The following is a 13,810-nucleotide window of genomic DNA, read 5'->3' as shown; positions in this document are numbered from 1 at the left end:
CTACTCATTTATTGTACGGATCGGTTAGGTTTAAAAGAGTTAGATTCAGTTCAAATTAACGGATTTTTTTATCCATTTTATCATGTCTAATTCCCACCCATCTCAAAATTTAAATCCAAAATCTTTAAATTATTAATGGTCCACCACAACCAGTGATCAATTGCAGGGTAGAAAATGCCTTTACCTAACATGCATGTGCATAATTAATAGCTCGCAACAACTCAGTTGGATCAAACAAAGGAGAAACCCAAACACGGAGAGAGTAAACAGAGTAAATAATAGTGTCAAGTCTTACTTTAGCACAGTAGCTGTAACATTCTATTACTCGAATGAAGATGGAAAGTAAATAAACCCAGAGAGAGTGTAGAACACATAATAAATTAATAATCTCTTCAAGGTGGAGGAGGGCCCATTGGGCCGGGCGGCCCAGGAGGCCCAGGTGGCCCGAATGGCCCGCCAAAGCAGTCTTGCAGCAACCAGCAGCAGCACAAGAAACTCATACTGCCAAAAGACCAAAAGAAGAAAGAAAGAAGGAACAATTAGGAACTGGATTATCATACACTTGGAACAAGCTAGGATGGCTCTACTCCTACATCAAAACATAAATACATACCAAGCAGAGATAGCATTGCAAAAGCCACCGAAAAAGCCCGGCCCGGGAAAGGGGCCCGGCCCGGGAGGACCCCAGCCCGGCCCAGGCGGTCCTCCTCCAGGTCCTCCAGGTCCCATTACCAGCTACCTCTCCCTACCCAGCACCAGCACCACCACCAAAAACGCGGCCGGCGCACGACCACAGTAAGCTACTACGCAAGTGAGAGACCAAAATATGTATATGTAAGAAGGCCACAGCAGCTGGCTCGGTGCAGTGGAAACTTGTAAAAGCTGTTGAAGGGTGTGTTCTAATTTATAGGGGATTATAGAGAGAGGGGTTTGCTTAGTCTAGAAGGATCCAACTTCCTATAATATACATATTCACGTTTTCACCGAAGTTTCTAGCTTGCCATATATATATATTGTGTGTGTGCGTGTGTGTGAAGGGTCCAATTAATCCAAGTAGTCATATGTATGTTCTAGCTCCTTCAACTTACCATTCAAATGTTGTTTTTGAATGGTAGGTTTCAAAAAGGATCATTCAATATTCCTGCTGTTGCTCTGATGGTCGGTGCAGGTTGGAATTTTGAAAAGTGTAGGGTGATGGCTTTCCTCATATCTATGTTGATGGGTGGGTGGGTCGGTCATAGCCTGTTGATGCATACAATGGACTTTAGTTTGATGTCTTCAAGCAATGCTCCCTCCATTCACACAGTTCACACTATGGGCTTATATATTAATCTTAATTAATTTGATCAACCCATTAAACTGAGTACTAAGAGGTAAAGTATTAACCAACATCTTATAGTTGGAGGATTCTAAGTCTTATGTAACCTAATACATATTTCTTTGACAAGTGCTTTCATCACAATGCTTTCATCAAGTTGTGTTTGGTCAGCTTATTGGACCTCATGACTGCATATGATAAGGGTAGTACACCCATTCGGTAGTCTTCTCTGCCACCTCCCAAGTTCAAGCCAAAGACTAAGAGTTGATCTGGTTGGAAAATTGTTAGTAAGCGTACACTATACAAAAGGTGTAGGGGCAAGTGTAATATTACAAAGTATATTATATTAAATGCTTCTTGATATTTTACATGTGTTATATTTTTAATAAAAATTTTAAAACTATTAAATTCATTTTTTTTTAAATATGCTTACACAAAGACATACGTATACAATATAAAAGTTATTTCTTATTTTGCAACTGACATTTCCAGTTTGATAACTAATGTAACTTTATCGATTCCACCAATTCGACCAACCTAGTGACTGTATTGAGTTGGTGACTAGTTTATAATGTTAGGATGTTTTCTTAGGCGAGAATTTGTGTTTGGTGGGCCAATGAGAATAAAAATTTTACTGTTGCATTTCGATGCATAGATTTCAGACCTTGGAATTAGATTTGAGTGAATTTGAATAAATTTGAATATAATTTTATATTATATTTTATATAAATTCAATACAAGTCCAAATTCAAGTTGTCTCCAAACATAGGGTAAGTAAAACCAATTAATTCAAAAAAAATAAGACTGTTTGTTAAGATCATGTATAGATTTGTTACAATAACACTGTTTTGAAAACTCAACACGATGGTTGTCTTTTGTTTGTTAAAATTTTACCTTTGCACTAGGTAGTTTGTTTTTCAACAAAATATTATGTTCATGTAATTTTTTTGTTGGAACAACATGATTTTCAAGAGATTACCCTAAAAAACAAAAAATAGACAAGTAACTAAATGCAACAATGTTCCCGCAAGAAAATTCCCTGCCACTCCTCCCCTGACCAACACGCACGGTAGCAGCAACCACCGTCGTCGTCACCTCCGTCACCCTACACCACAGCCGGCCGTCGCAGCAACCTTCGGCTAACCCAGCTTCTTCATAGGACTCACGCACACCAACGACGCAAGTCGTGTCTCCGACCACCCAGCATCACCAACTCCGGTGGCAACTCGTCGCGGCTTGCACTGCTCCTCCACCGACCACAGCCGCATCTCAGCAGCACCACGGCAGCAACCCAGCTCCGGCAACAAAGCCTCCGGCCACTCCTATTAACGTCGACAACCCCAGCAGCAGCCTTGGCGCATCTCCGTTCTCTGCCCAGCAACCAGCGCCATTGTCTTTGCCCTTCGCCACTCATTGTCGCCGTTGCCATCGCCGATTCGCCACCCATCAATTCCGGCAACCTGTACCTCCAACTCCGGCAGGAACCTCGGCGACGTTGTTTCATACAGACTATGGGAAAGGTTCCTCCTTTCTTGGGCAGCCGTACCTCTCAGCGCCGCCGCTGCGTTTTCTCCCCTCTCCGCCATCCGCCGCTTCTCCTACCCTATGAAGCGAACGCCAAGACTCAAGGATTTTTTCCATGGAGATGCACGAGGGGTAGTATAGAACGACGATTTGTGACAAAACTGCAAGTCGTCGCTGTCAAAGACAGATCACAGAAACTGCACGTCGTCACTGCTCAAGGAGTTACCAAACAATGTAGGTCAGTCTCTTTCTCATCTAGAAAAGTTTAACTCTAATCTTCATATATTGCAGTCTAGTGTTGTCCCCCCACCAATGGTCGCACCGTCAGCAAGAAATGTCGTCCAGGCTAGTTTCGGAATGCAGTCGTATGCGCAAGTTGTGAATAAAAAAGTGGAGATGTCTGCGTTCAAAATTGTTATGAGATTGTCCGTTAATATCAATGGGGAATTGATTTTCTCATAAACGGAGATGGTTAAGGCTTAGGAAGGTTTTGCATTAGTAATGAAATTTTTGAGGAATCGGCCATCTATTGATAAAATTTTGTTATCGATTGTGAAAACGTGGGATTTGACGAAAATTCTAACGATTAGTGTTATGGATGATTATCTCGTGTTAATTTACATGAAAAAAAAAAGTGATTTTCTGTATAGTTGGGCAATGGAAGGTAGAACTATGGAAGACAATTATTTTCGGTTGTTCAAATGGACGAAAGATTTTGATACCAAAAAAGAATCTCCATTGGCTCCTCAATGGATTTTCTTACTGGGGTTATCAATGCATCTTTACTGAACGAATTTTCTTCAAATAATAGCGACTCATTTTGATCGTTATCTTGGAACTAATAATGCAACAATTAATCATACGAGAGTATCGAGGGCACGTATTTGCGTGGAAGTCAACCTAACAATGGAGCCAGTAAAGGGATTTCCTCTTATTTTATCTCTGAAATAATGTATTTAGCAAGAGGTCAAATATAAAAAGATGGGTTTTTTCTGTTCTAAATGTTGCAGGCAAGGACATACCTCGATTGTTTGTAGGGTGGGAAAGAAGCGAAGGGAGGATAGAAAATATAAAGAAAAAAAGATATGGAAACCAAAGACTAATGATGGTTGCAATAGAAACCGATACCGATGTGGATAAAGGGGCAAAGAAGGTGGTGCAAGAAGCAAGATCCAATATCCTAGTAATGTGCATATGATGCAGAAGATCAAAGATAGGGGCCCTGAAATAGCGGAAATTCCCGTGGTTTAAGAAAAAGGGGATTATGTAAGGCAAAACTCTGATGTACCGCAGAGAGGATTAGAAAATAATGGGAATGAGGGTTCAACAAAGAGTAATAAATGGGAGTGTGAGGAAGTCGCGTGTGATGATGATCCTCGAGTTTCTAATGGTGAACCTATATCTCAAGAGAAAGTGGATCATGTAGATAGTATTAAACTAACTGAAGGTGGGGACCAAGATTTGCATCAAGAGGAATTAGTTCGGGGCTATTCATCCGAGAGGGAGGAAGGTGAAATATCAGTTTTAAAGGGCAAAGAAAAAATGTATGAGTCTGATATAGAGCAGGGATGGATTTCCGTAAAAAATTATGTGAGGAAATCTCACAGGGTTCTCATCCGACCGCATAAATTAAATTTATGACTGATACAAGTTTTTTTTTTGGAATATTAGGGGGTTGGGCAAGTCTAGAGATAGGTTAAAGAAGCTAATTAAAAAGTTTAAAGTTTGGTTGTTTGCTATTTCAAAACCTTTCGCGGCTGAGGAGCAGATGGTAATGCTGGATAATTTTTTGAATTATCACCATTTTATATCTAATGAAAATTAGGGCGGTTAATTGTGGCTGTTTTGGAAGGAATTGAATGCCTTTGAGGTGATTTCATTCATGACGCTAAAGATCTTCGGGTGGTTTTTTAAGGACAGACAAAGGATTTTGGTGAGTTTTGTCTATGCCAAATGTTCTTATGTTGAAAGAAGAGAGTTATGGCAGAAACTAGAGGAGTACCAATCAGATTTCCCATGGTTGCTCCTGAGTGATTTTAATGTTATTCTAATGGATACCGAAAGAATTGGCGGAAATCGAATACCACTTTTAACTATGATGGAGTTTAATGATTGTTTACATCATTGTGGTCTCTTTGATTTATCAAACACAGGCTCACGTATGTCGTGGTGCGATGGCCATGAAGGGGTGGCTCATAGTTAGGCTAAACTTGATTGAGTTCTTATTAATAATGTTTTTTCCAACCTATATGGTTCGGCTCAATTTAAATATCTGAGTCGAAAATCCTCAAATCATAGTCCTATGATGGTTTATACAAATACGTCATTATCTCAGTATGACCCTACCCTATTTCAATTCCTGAATATGTGGAGCTCGCATGATATGTTTTTGTCGTGCGTTAAAGATGCTTGGATCAGGAATGACTTGGCCCCTGGTCTTTTGAAACTTGCTATTCGTCTTAAGAGAACTAAAGTTGCTTTACGTGCATGGAATAAAAATGTCTTTAGGAGAGTGGGAGAAAACCTAAAAGCTCTCGAGGAAAGGATGGAATATCTATAAAATCAGCTGCAAGCAGGTTTTTCTGAGGACGTCGAAGCTGATTACTTGACTACTAAGTTGGAGATTCACTTGTGAGAGAATAGGGAAGCATCTCGCCTAGGACAAATTGCGAAAAAAAATGGTTGATTGAGGAGGATCAAAACTCTAAATTCTTCCATTCAGTTATCAATCAAAGACGGAATAAGAGTCGTATAGATCGTATGGTTCTGAATGATGAGAGGATATTGGAGGGTGCAGAAGCAATTCATAATGAAACAACTATTTTTTTTCAGAAATTTCTTTCAGAGTCTCCAGTGGTTGAACCATATGATCTCTCTGAGTTAATTCAAAGGCAAATTTCATATGTTGATAATAATTTCCTTTGCGCCGAACCGACAAAAGAAGAAGTTAAAAGAGCGGTGTTCTCTATTCCCAAAGAAAGCAATCCGAGACCAAATGGTTTGACTCTAAATTTTATAAATCTTGTTAGGACATTGAAAAAAAAGATGTCTTGGATGCGGCAAAGTTTTTTTCAAGGCACTACTCTTTCCATGTTTTTTTCGTCTTCGTTTATTATTTTAATTCCGAAGGTGGATAATCCTTCTAACTTTGATAAATTCTAACTTATTAGTTTATGCTCTGTGACTCATAAAATTCTTTCCAAGATTATTGTTTTTAGACAAACCGAGGTTGTTGATAAGTTGGTTTCGCATGAACAAGGCGTGTTTATTCCTGGGCGTAGTATTTTTGAAAATACTATGCTTGTTAAAAAAATGGTTCATTCTTTGCACAAAAAAAAAGAAAAAAGGCTAGCAGCAATGTGATGGTAAAACTCGATATGGCTAAGACTTATTACAAAGTGAATTGGAACTTTCTTCTGGAGGTTTTTAAGGCTTTTGGTTTCTTTGAGAGGTTTTGCAAGTTCATAAAAAATTGTGTAGAGTCCCCATGGTTTTCTATTATGATGAACGGAACCTTTAAAGGATTTTTTCAATCTACGAGAGGCTTATAGTAGGGGGATCCACTCTCTCCTTATTTATTTATCATAATGGAGGAGGTTTTGACAAGGTTGCTTAGGAAAAACTATGAGACAGGTCGTATTGGTCAACTTAATCATCCGATTGAGGCCCCATTAGTTTAACATTTGCTATATACGGATGATATTCTTATTTTTGCAAATAGTAGAAAGAGGTTTATTAGAAATTTTGTTTACGCTTTGGAAATGTATGAGAAGTGGTCTGGTCAAAAAATTAGTAAGACAAAGTCAGTGTTATTCCTTTCGAAATACATTACTCTTGCTCGGAAACATGATTTATTGAGAATCATGGGCTTCATGGAAGGTAAATTTCTAGTTACATATTTGGGTGCACCTTTGGTTTCTGGAAAATTGTCTTCCAGGACATTAGAGCCTCTTGTCGAGAAGATTAGAAAGAAAATTGCAGGGTGTGGAGAGATTCTGGTCTAAAGAGAAAGTGAAACACTATTTAGGGGTGGGAGAGAGAGAAGAGAGAGAAAAAACCCTAATTTGAAGGAGAGAGAGAGAGAGAGAGAGTTGAAAATGAAATAAAATATAAGAGTTTCTACTTATAGACCCTTGGTCCATAGGAAACCGTTGACGATTTTCCTAATGTTAATTTAGGTGTAATCCCAAGAGGGGGGGGGAGGTGAATTGGGTATTTAAAAATTACTTAAAAATATTTTATCACTTAATTCCTAATTTAAGATTTAACAAAATAATCACAAGTTAGGGAATACTTAGATTTCAATTTATTACACTATCTAATAAAATTAATTAAAATTAATATCTTAACAAACTTCGTGATACCCAATTAATCCTCAAATGCACGTAATATTTAGCAACATACATACATATAAGATTGACAATTAAATGCAAGCGGAAACTAAAAGGAGACGAAGGAAGAGAGATGCAAACACAGATTTGTATGAGGTTCGGCCTATCCTGACCTACATCCTCGCCTTGAGCAACCCATTCAAGGATTTCACTAATCCGCTCCTTTAACTGGGACGGAACTTCCCTTTACAGTCTGCCGCTTACAAGAGGCGTAGCTTCCTTCTCACCCCGGTTCACAACCCGAACTATTAATAGAATAGACAAATTAAGATTTATGAAAAACTCATATGCTTTTCACAAGCTAATGAGTACAATAAAATCCTAATACATACTCAAATGATATAACTTGAAGCTCAGTTGAATATATGTAATATGTTCAATGAAATCTTTTACAATAAATGATGAATGATCATTAACTACAAATATGTATGACAAATATGCTCCAAAGGTCCAATCAAATGTGTGATCTTTATAAAAATATTTGAACGACAAGTTTGCTTCAAAGATCTAATCAAATATTTGATCCTTATAAATATATTTGAACGACAAGTTTGCTTCAAAGATCTAATCAAATATTTGATCTTTATAAAAATATTTAAACAATCAGTTTTCTTCAAAGATCAAATATGTTTAATAATAACAAAGCTAAGATGAAATCTTTGAATAACGAATAAACTTGATAGTTTTCAAAGATTCAAAACTTTAGCAAATCCTTTGCTCAAAGAAAAAATTCACGTAATAAATATATGTAAGAACTCAAGATATGGCTCTCAAATAATATTTCACTATCAGTTTGTGAGAGAATAAAACTTTGAGAATAAGATTGAATATCAAAACACAATACTTTATTTATCAAACCTCCAAGAACACAATCTTGATTGCAACAATATGAATGAATGCCCCTTGATCTTTAAAATCAACGTAGAGAATGCCCCAAAACAGTTTTAATTTGATAGAGTGTAGGTAAGAGTGTTGAAGAGTTGTGCTAAACTCCTTTTAGGGTTTTTAGGTTTAATATTTATAAGCATGGTCGGCAGATAGGCGCATATTGACCGTTAGATCAACCAAGATATATTTTAGTTAAGAAAATTCTGCCCGTTGCGCGCTGGAGCGTCAGTCTGCTCGGTAGACTCGTCGACGAGTGCACACGTTCGTCGACGAGTGTTCAACACTCGTTCGTCTACGAGAACATTGGTTCGTCAATGGATGGACTGTCTGAGATTTTTGAGTTTCGGTATTTTCTTGTCGACGAGTACAAAACATTTGTTGCAAAGTGGCCTTTATGAATTTGTCGACGAGGTCAAGAGGTTCGTCGACAAGGCCTCTATTTTTCAGAATTATTTGCCTCTAAAATGTCCATCCAACCTAAAACTAATGTAAATAGTTTTTTCATAAAACGCATGAGTCCTAAGGTTAGTTTAGGATCTTTTGAGCTTCCAACTACATCATATGAGATATGTAAATGCAAGTAATACTAAATACCCATTACAATTGAAAATTGAACTTTTTCATCTTTTTGCTCTTCTAATTCCATGGAGTGTGCCGAGTTGTATATACTTTAAATTTTTCGTGGTTTCCATGACATCCTTACCTTTTGTGCATGCTAAGTAATGATCATATTTACAATCTCAATGCACATGTAAGATACTATGTGATTTATCATTATCGAAATGGGATTAGACTAATAGAGTCAGCACCTGAGATTGCCAAAATCGTCAACGGTTTGATCTCATACTAAAATGTGCCCACCCAAAATCGTCGACAGTTTTTCTGAGATTCCTTAAATCGTGGATGGTTTGATCTTTGTACCAAACTGTTTCCTTTCTTTTCTTTTCCTTTCATTTTTCTTTTTCTTTCATTTTTCTTTTCTTGGTTCGGATTCCTACAATAAATACTTTGAGGGGTAATGCAATGGTTGACTCAATTTGGGAAGGTATTGTGCAACAAGCATAAAGTATAGGGGCTTTCATGCATTTTAACCTTATTAAGGATTATTAAGAATATATTGCTTAATTCCTACACTATTTATTCTAACTAAAAGATTGTGTAGTTGGTAATATATCTAAAAGAGACTAAATTAAAGTAAGTGATTTCTCATCAATCAAACTCGGTTTAACTAGCATAGTTTTTTCTTAAAAAAAAAAACAATAGAAGTAAAAAAGGGGAAAATAATTATTCCCAAAACATGGTCCAAAAAGAGTCAATATAATATTCGTATGTGACTATCTAAATGACATTATTTTGATATTTCCTATTTTCAAATGTATTTTTTTTCCAAAGTAATAAGAAAGGTTTTGGTATTACTATAAAAAATTATGAAAAATGAAATCCATAAACACAATTTGAAAAGAGAAACAAAAATTTAAAATTGAAAACTAGCAATATTAAACTTTTAATTGAATAAATGCTCACTTTTGTCATTAAAATATTAAAAGTGCAACATACAAACTAAAATATTACAATAAAAATCAAAGTTATTATAATTATTCTACTTAATTATTACATTTCAAAATTCACTTTTACAAGAACAATATTATTTCACAAGACAACTAAAAGATGATAAAAATATTTTTAAATATTTTTTATTACTTTTAAATTTTCTTAAAATATTATATGTGTGTGTGTGCGTGTTAGTTATATTTTAAATTCATATGATCATTTTATTTTAATTTAAATTAAAAATAGGAGAAAAGACATTGACTTATTTTGAAGTTTTACAAAAAGACAATGACATTCCCTAAGGTTTCAAAAATTTCAGGAGCCTACCCTAAGATTTGAAGAATTCTAAGGACCTCCCCTATGATTTGTCAAAAATGCACAAAACTCCCCATGAGATTTGTCAAAACAACACAAAACTCCCCTTGAAAGACTTGTCTTGTTGCAAAATAGAAGGGGATGTTTGTGTCTTTTTTGACAAATCTCAGTGGAGGTCCTTGAAATTCTTAAAATTTCAAAAAGGTCCCTATAATTTTTGAAACTTTAAAGGAAGTTAGTGTCCTTTTGCCAAACCTCAAATAAGGTTAGTATCTTTTGAGTTTTTTCCCGATTTGTCTATATTTTAAAATAATATATTAAATAATACCTTATTCGGAAAAATATTTTTCGGAATAATTCTGACGTAATATCGCTGGACCAAACAACAAGATTTGTCACGTGTCACTCAATCCAATGGATGTCATTTAAAATCGTCATTTGAGCTGCTCCTAACACGTGACAAATCCCGCTGCTTGACCAAGTAGCAAGATTTACTATGCATTCAATTTTTGTTGGTAATTAAGAGAGATTTCAGAGTTTTTGGTAGTTCTCTTTGCTGCAAAATTGCAAGTTTTGGATGTTGTATTTGTTATACTGCTTAGATTATTTATTGTATTGATTTATTATTCATTGGTCAACTTTTCCAAAATTACATGCTTTTATATACTCTCAAAAAAAATCTATATATCTATCTAAAGATCATATGGCTTTTACTAATTATTACTTTTATATATTTTTAAAAAAATTTGACATTTAAAGGTTTTCATTTTTAATAATATCATATAGTATAAATATATAAGTAATTTCATGCAATTGAATGTCATGACCGTTTGCTACATCATGATTTAAGAAACGTACTTATATTTGTTGAATGTCATTATGCGAAACTTCATACAAATATGATTTAATAATATTGTTGCAATATAGGCATTAAATTTGAATTTATGTCAATTTGAAGAAAATAGCATTCAAACTTGTATTCAGTTTTATCTAGAGATTTACAGATTCAAATACGAGTCTTGTAATTCATTCCTAAGATATAGATAACATAGAGGTTTGGTGTATTTTAAAATATATGTTATTGTTATAAAACTAATAAATAATAATAATCCATAACATAGAATGTGCAATGAGTAATATTATCGAATTTCATGGGCAAAATATTTTTTTGGCTACTCCATATTATATGGAGAAAGACACACTTATTCCCACAAATTTTATTTTTAAAATTCCATTGGAGTTTGATTTAATCCATTTGTGAAACATATAAAATGCAAGTAATAAAATTCAATGTAATGTTTGAAAATGTCAATCTTTAGATATAAACCAGCACCTCCACCCCACCCCAGAGTAAAAAATTCTTAGTTAATATAAATGATTACATAAGCTAATAAATAAATAATTAATAATAGCATGAACCAGCCCCCACGGGCATGGCATGGTGGAAAGGTATCAGCACGTAAGAAAGAGTATCAGGGGTTCAATTCCAGGTAAATACACTCATGGAGCCAGTGGTACTTGGAGATGGTGAGAATTTACTCTGTGAGTCAGCGGGGACTGTGGATGAGGAGAGTTCATTCTGTGAGCCAGCGAGGATTGTAACGACCCGGATTTTTTTAAATGAAATTTGAATAATAAAGACAGGAAAATTTGAAAAAGGGAAAAGAAGGGAAGCTGCCAAGCTTCGTCGACGAAGGCTTTAAAGATTTCGTCCACGAACACAGGGATTCGTCGACGAGAAAATACTGAGAGGGGTTCTGAGGCAGCCTGAATTTCGTCAACGAATACAGGGCCTCGTCGATGAAATTTGTGAAGGACTCATCGACGAATACAGGGTCTCGTCGATGAGTTCCGCCGCCTATAAATATGAAAAATCCGATTTTTATTTCATTTTTTCATGCTCCTCTCTTTCTCTCCTCTTTGGCTCTCTCACTCTCTCTCTCTTTGATTTTGGGCTGGTTTTACGTCGGATCGAAGATATGAGGCTACCACGACGCTCCTGGCGAAGTTCCCTACAAGTTTGCCGGAGCAGATCATTGGGAAAACGGAGTTGGAAATCATCCCTAGGTTGAGGTAAGGCTTTTTAAGCCAAATTAGACTTTATGGTAGTTAGAGAAATTGATGTACGCATGAAAATATTGAGGTTTAATACTAGATGTTTTGAGTTTCAGGGTATTAAGTAGGAAATCCTACGGGGGTCAGGCTAGGAAATTGTAAGGGCTTTCTCAGTAGCCAGGTAAGGGAGTAAATTAAAGCAATTCTTTTCCATGCAAAATATTATTGATTATGAGTAAATTTATTTTCAGAAAAGCATATGATATACCTGTATATTATAGATGAAATGTACTTTTGGGAAATACTGTTATTATGATGAAACGTATATGTATGTATGTGATGTTAGAAAAGTACGATTTTAAAATATGAAGTATGACTTTTAATAGAGCATGTGTGGCATGAATATTATTTTACATGAAATGAGAAAAGATAAGATAGGAATACTTTTATGAGTAAAACATATTTTCAGGTATTATGAAACGATGAGTTATATTGTGAAGGTTTGACGATCGTATGATGAACGATATATTTTCAAAATGTATATACCTGAAACAATTTTGGGGTAAGGCTGTATTTTATGTTATCGACGCGAGGTCGTATTTTATGTTATCAACACGAGCCCGTATCTATGTTATTGGCACGAGGCCATATTTACTATGATTTTGACACGAGGCCATTTGTATGATTTCGGCACGAGGCCGTATCTATGTCTTTAGCACGAGGCCGTGTTGATGTTACGTATGTTCATGTATTATATATTATTGCAACCAGGATGTTAGTTTAGTTTAGACCAGGAGCTCGGTACCGTAGCTATTGGTTGATTTTAGCACGAGGTCTTATTAGTGCTACCGTCCCACGAGGGGATGGGAGATGGATATTCGATGAGGCTTTCAGTAGAGTGTAGACGTCCACCTGGCAGTCCGGACCAGGGTGCGGCGGGCCCATCATACTTACAGACATATTTGATTCGGCAATGGTCGGCCAGCCATTGTCGGGTCCCGCCTTCGGGCTGCACAACCCGTCATGGGAGGTAATACATGACATTAGCTAGCTATTCATCTTGGGTTTGTTTTCAGTATTACGAGTTATAACAAATGTTTATGTATGTTATGATTTATTAACGAATATGAAAATACATGATTATCCAGCATGATATTATGATTATTTCCAGAATCATGAAATGTACTGTATATGTATAGGCACTTTAAATATTCATGTTGCCACACAACTGTATTTAGTTTACTTTCCCTTACTGAGAAGTGTCTCACTTCCATCATTATTAAATTTTTCAGGAGCCCCCGAGAGACTGGCGGGTCAGGGCCACCGTTGAGTTAGAAAGATTACCCCGTGAGGAGGGTAAGATTTTTATACTAGGGTTAGAGTTATTTTGTGTGACCCTAGAGATATTTTGATGTATATAGATATGTACAAGAGTACAGTATTATAATGTTATAAAAGCTCTGGTATAATGTTTTATGCATGGATGTATGGATTTTATGTTTACTGCTGCGTAGGTTTTCCGCTGTGTATGATAGGAGTCCCCGTTACCCATGGGTTCGGGTCGACCATTGTATTTATTATATTGCATTTTATTGACGGACGTTACAGGGACCGTGGATGGTGAGAGTTTTCTGTGAGCTAGTGGGGATCATGGATGATAATGGAAATGTGTCTCGGTGGTCAGGTTGGCCGAACGTCCAATTGATGCACAGAAGTTATATCCGCATTCCGGACTTTACCTTATCAGCGAGACCTAAGGAGAGGACGC

General features: G+C 36.2%; 1 long non-coding RNA gene across 1 annotated transcript; it reads right to left on the bottom strand.

The window, feature by feature from the left end:
• Positions 1-263: 263 nt before the first annotated feature.
• On the bottom strand, positions 264-1,043 carry LOC131153475 (uncharacterized). Its single transcript, XR_009136240.1, has 2 exons — positions 614-1,043; positions 264-501 (listed from the first exon to the last, which is right to left on the bottom strand). It is a non-coding gene; the product is annotated as an uncharacterized LOC131153475 (long non-coding RNA).
• Positions 1,044-13,810: the final 12,767 nt, after the last annotated feature.

The sequence above is a fragment of the Malania oleifera genome, chromosome 4 (assembly GCF_029873635.1).
Source record: "Malania oleifera isolate guangnan ecotype guangnan chromosome 4, ASM2987363v1, whole genome shotgun sequence".
Classification (NCBI taxonomy): Eukaryota; Viridiplantae; Streptophyta; class Magnoliopsida; order Santalales; family Ximeniaceae; genus Malania; species Malania oleifera.
This window is presented reverse-complemented; position numbering and strand designations above follow the sequence as displayed.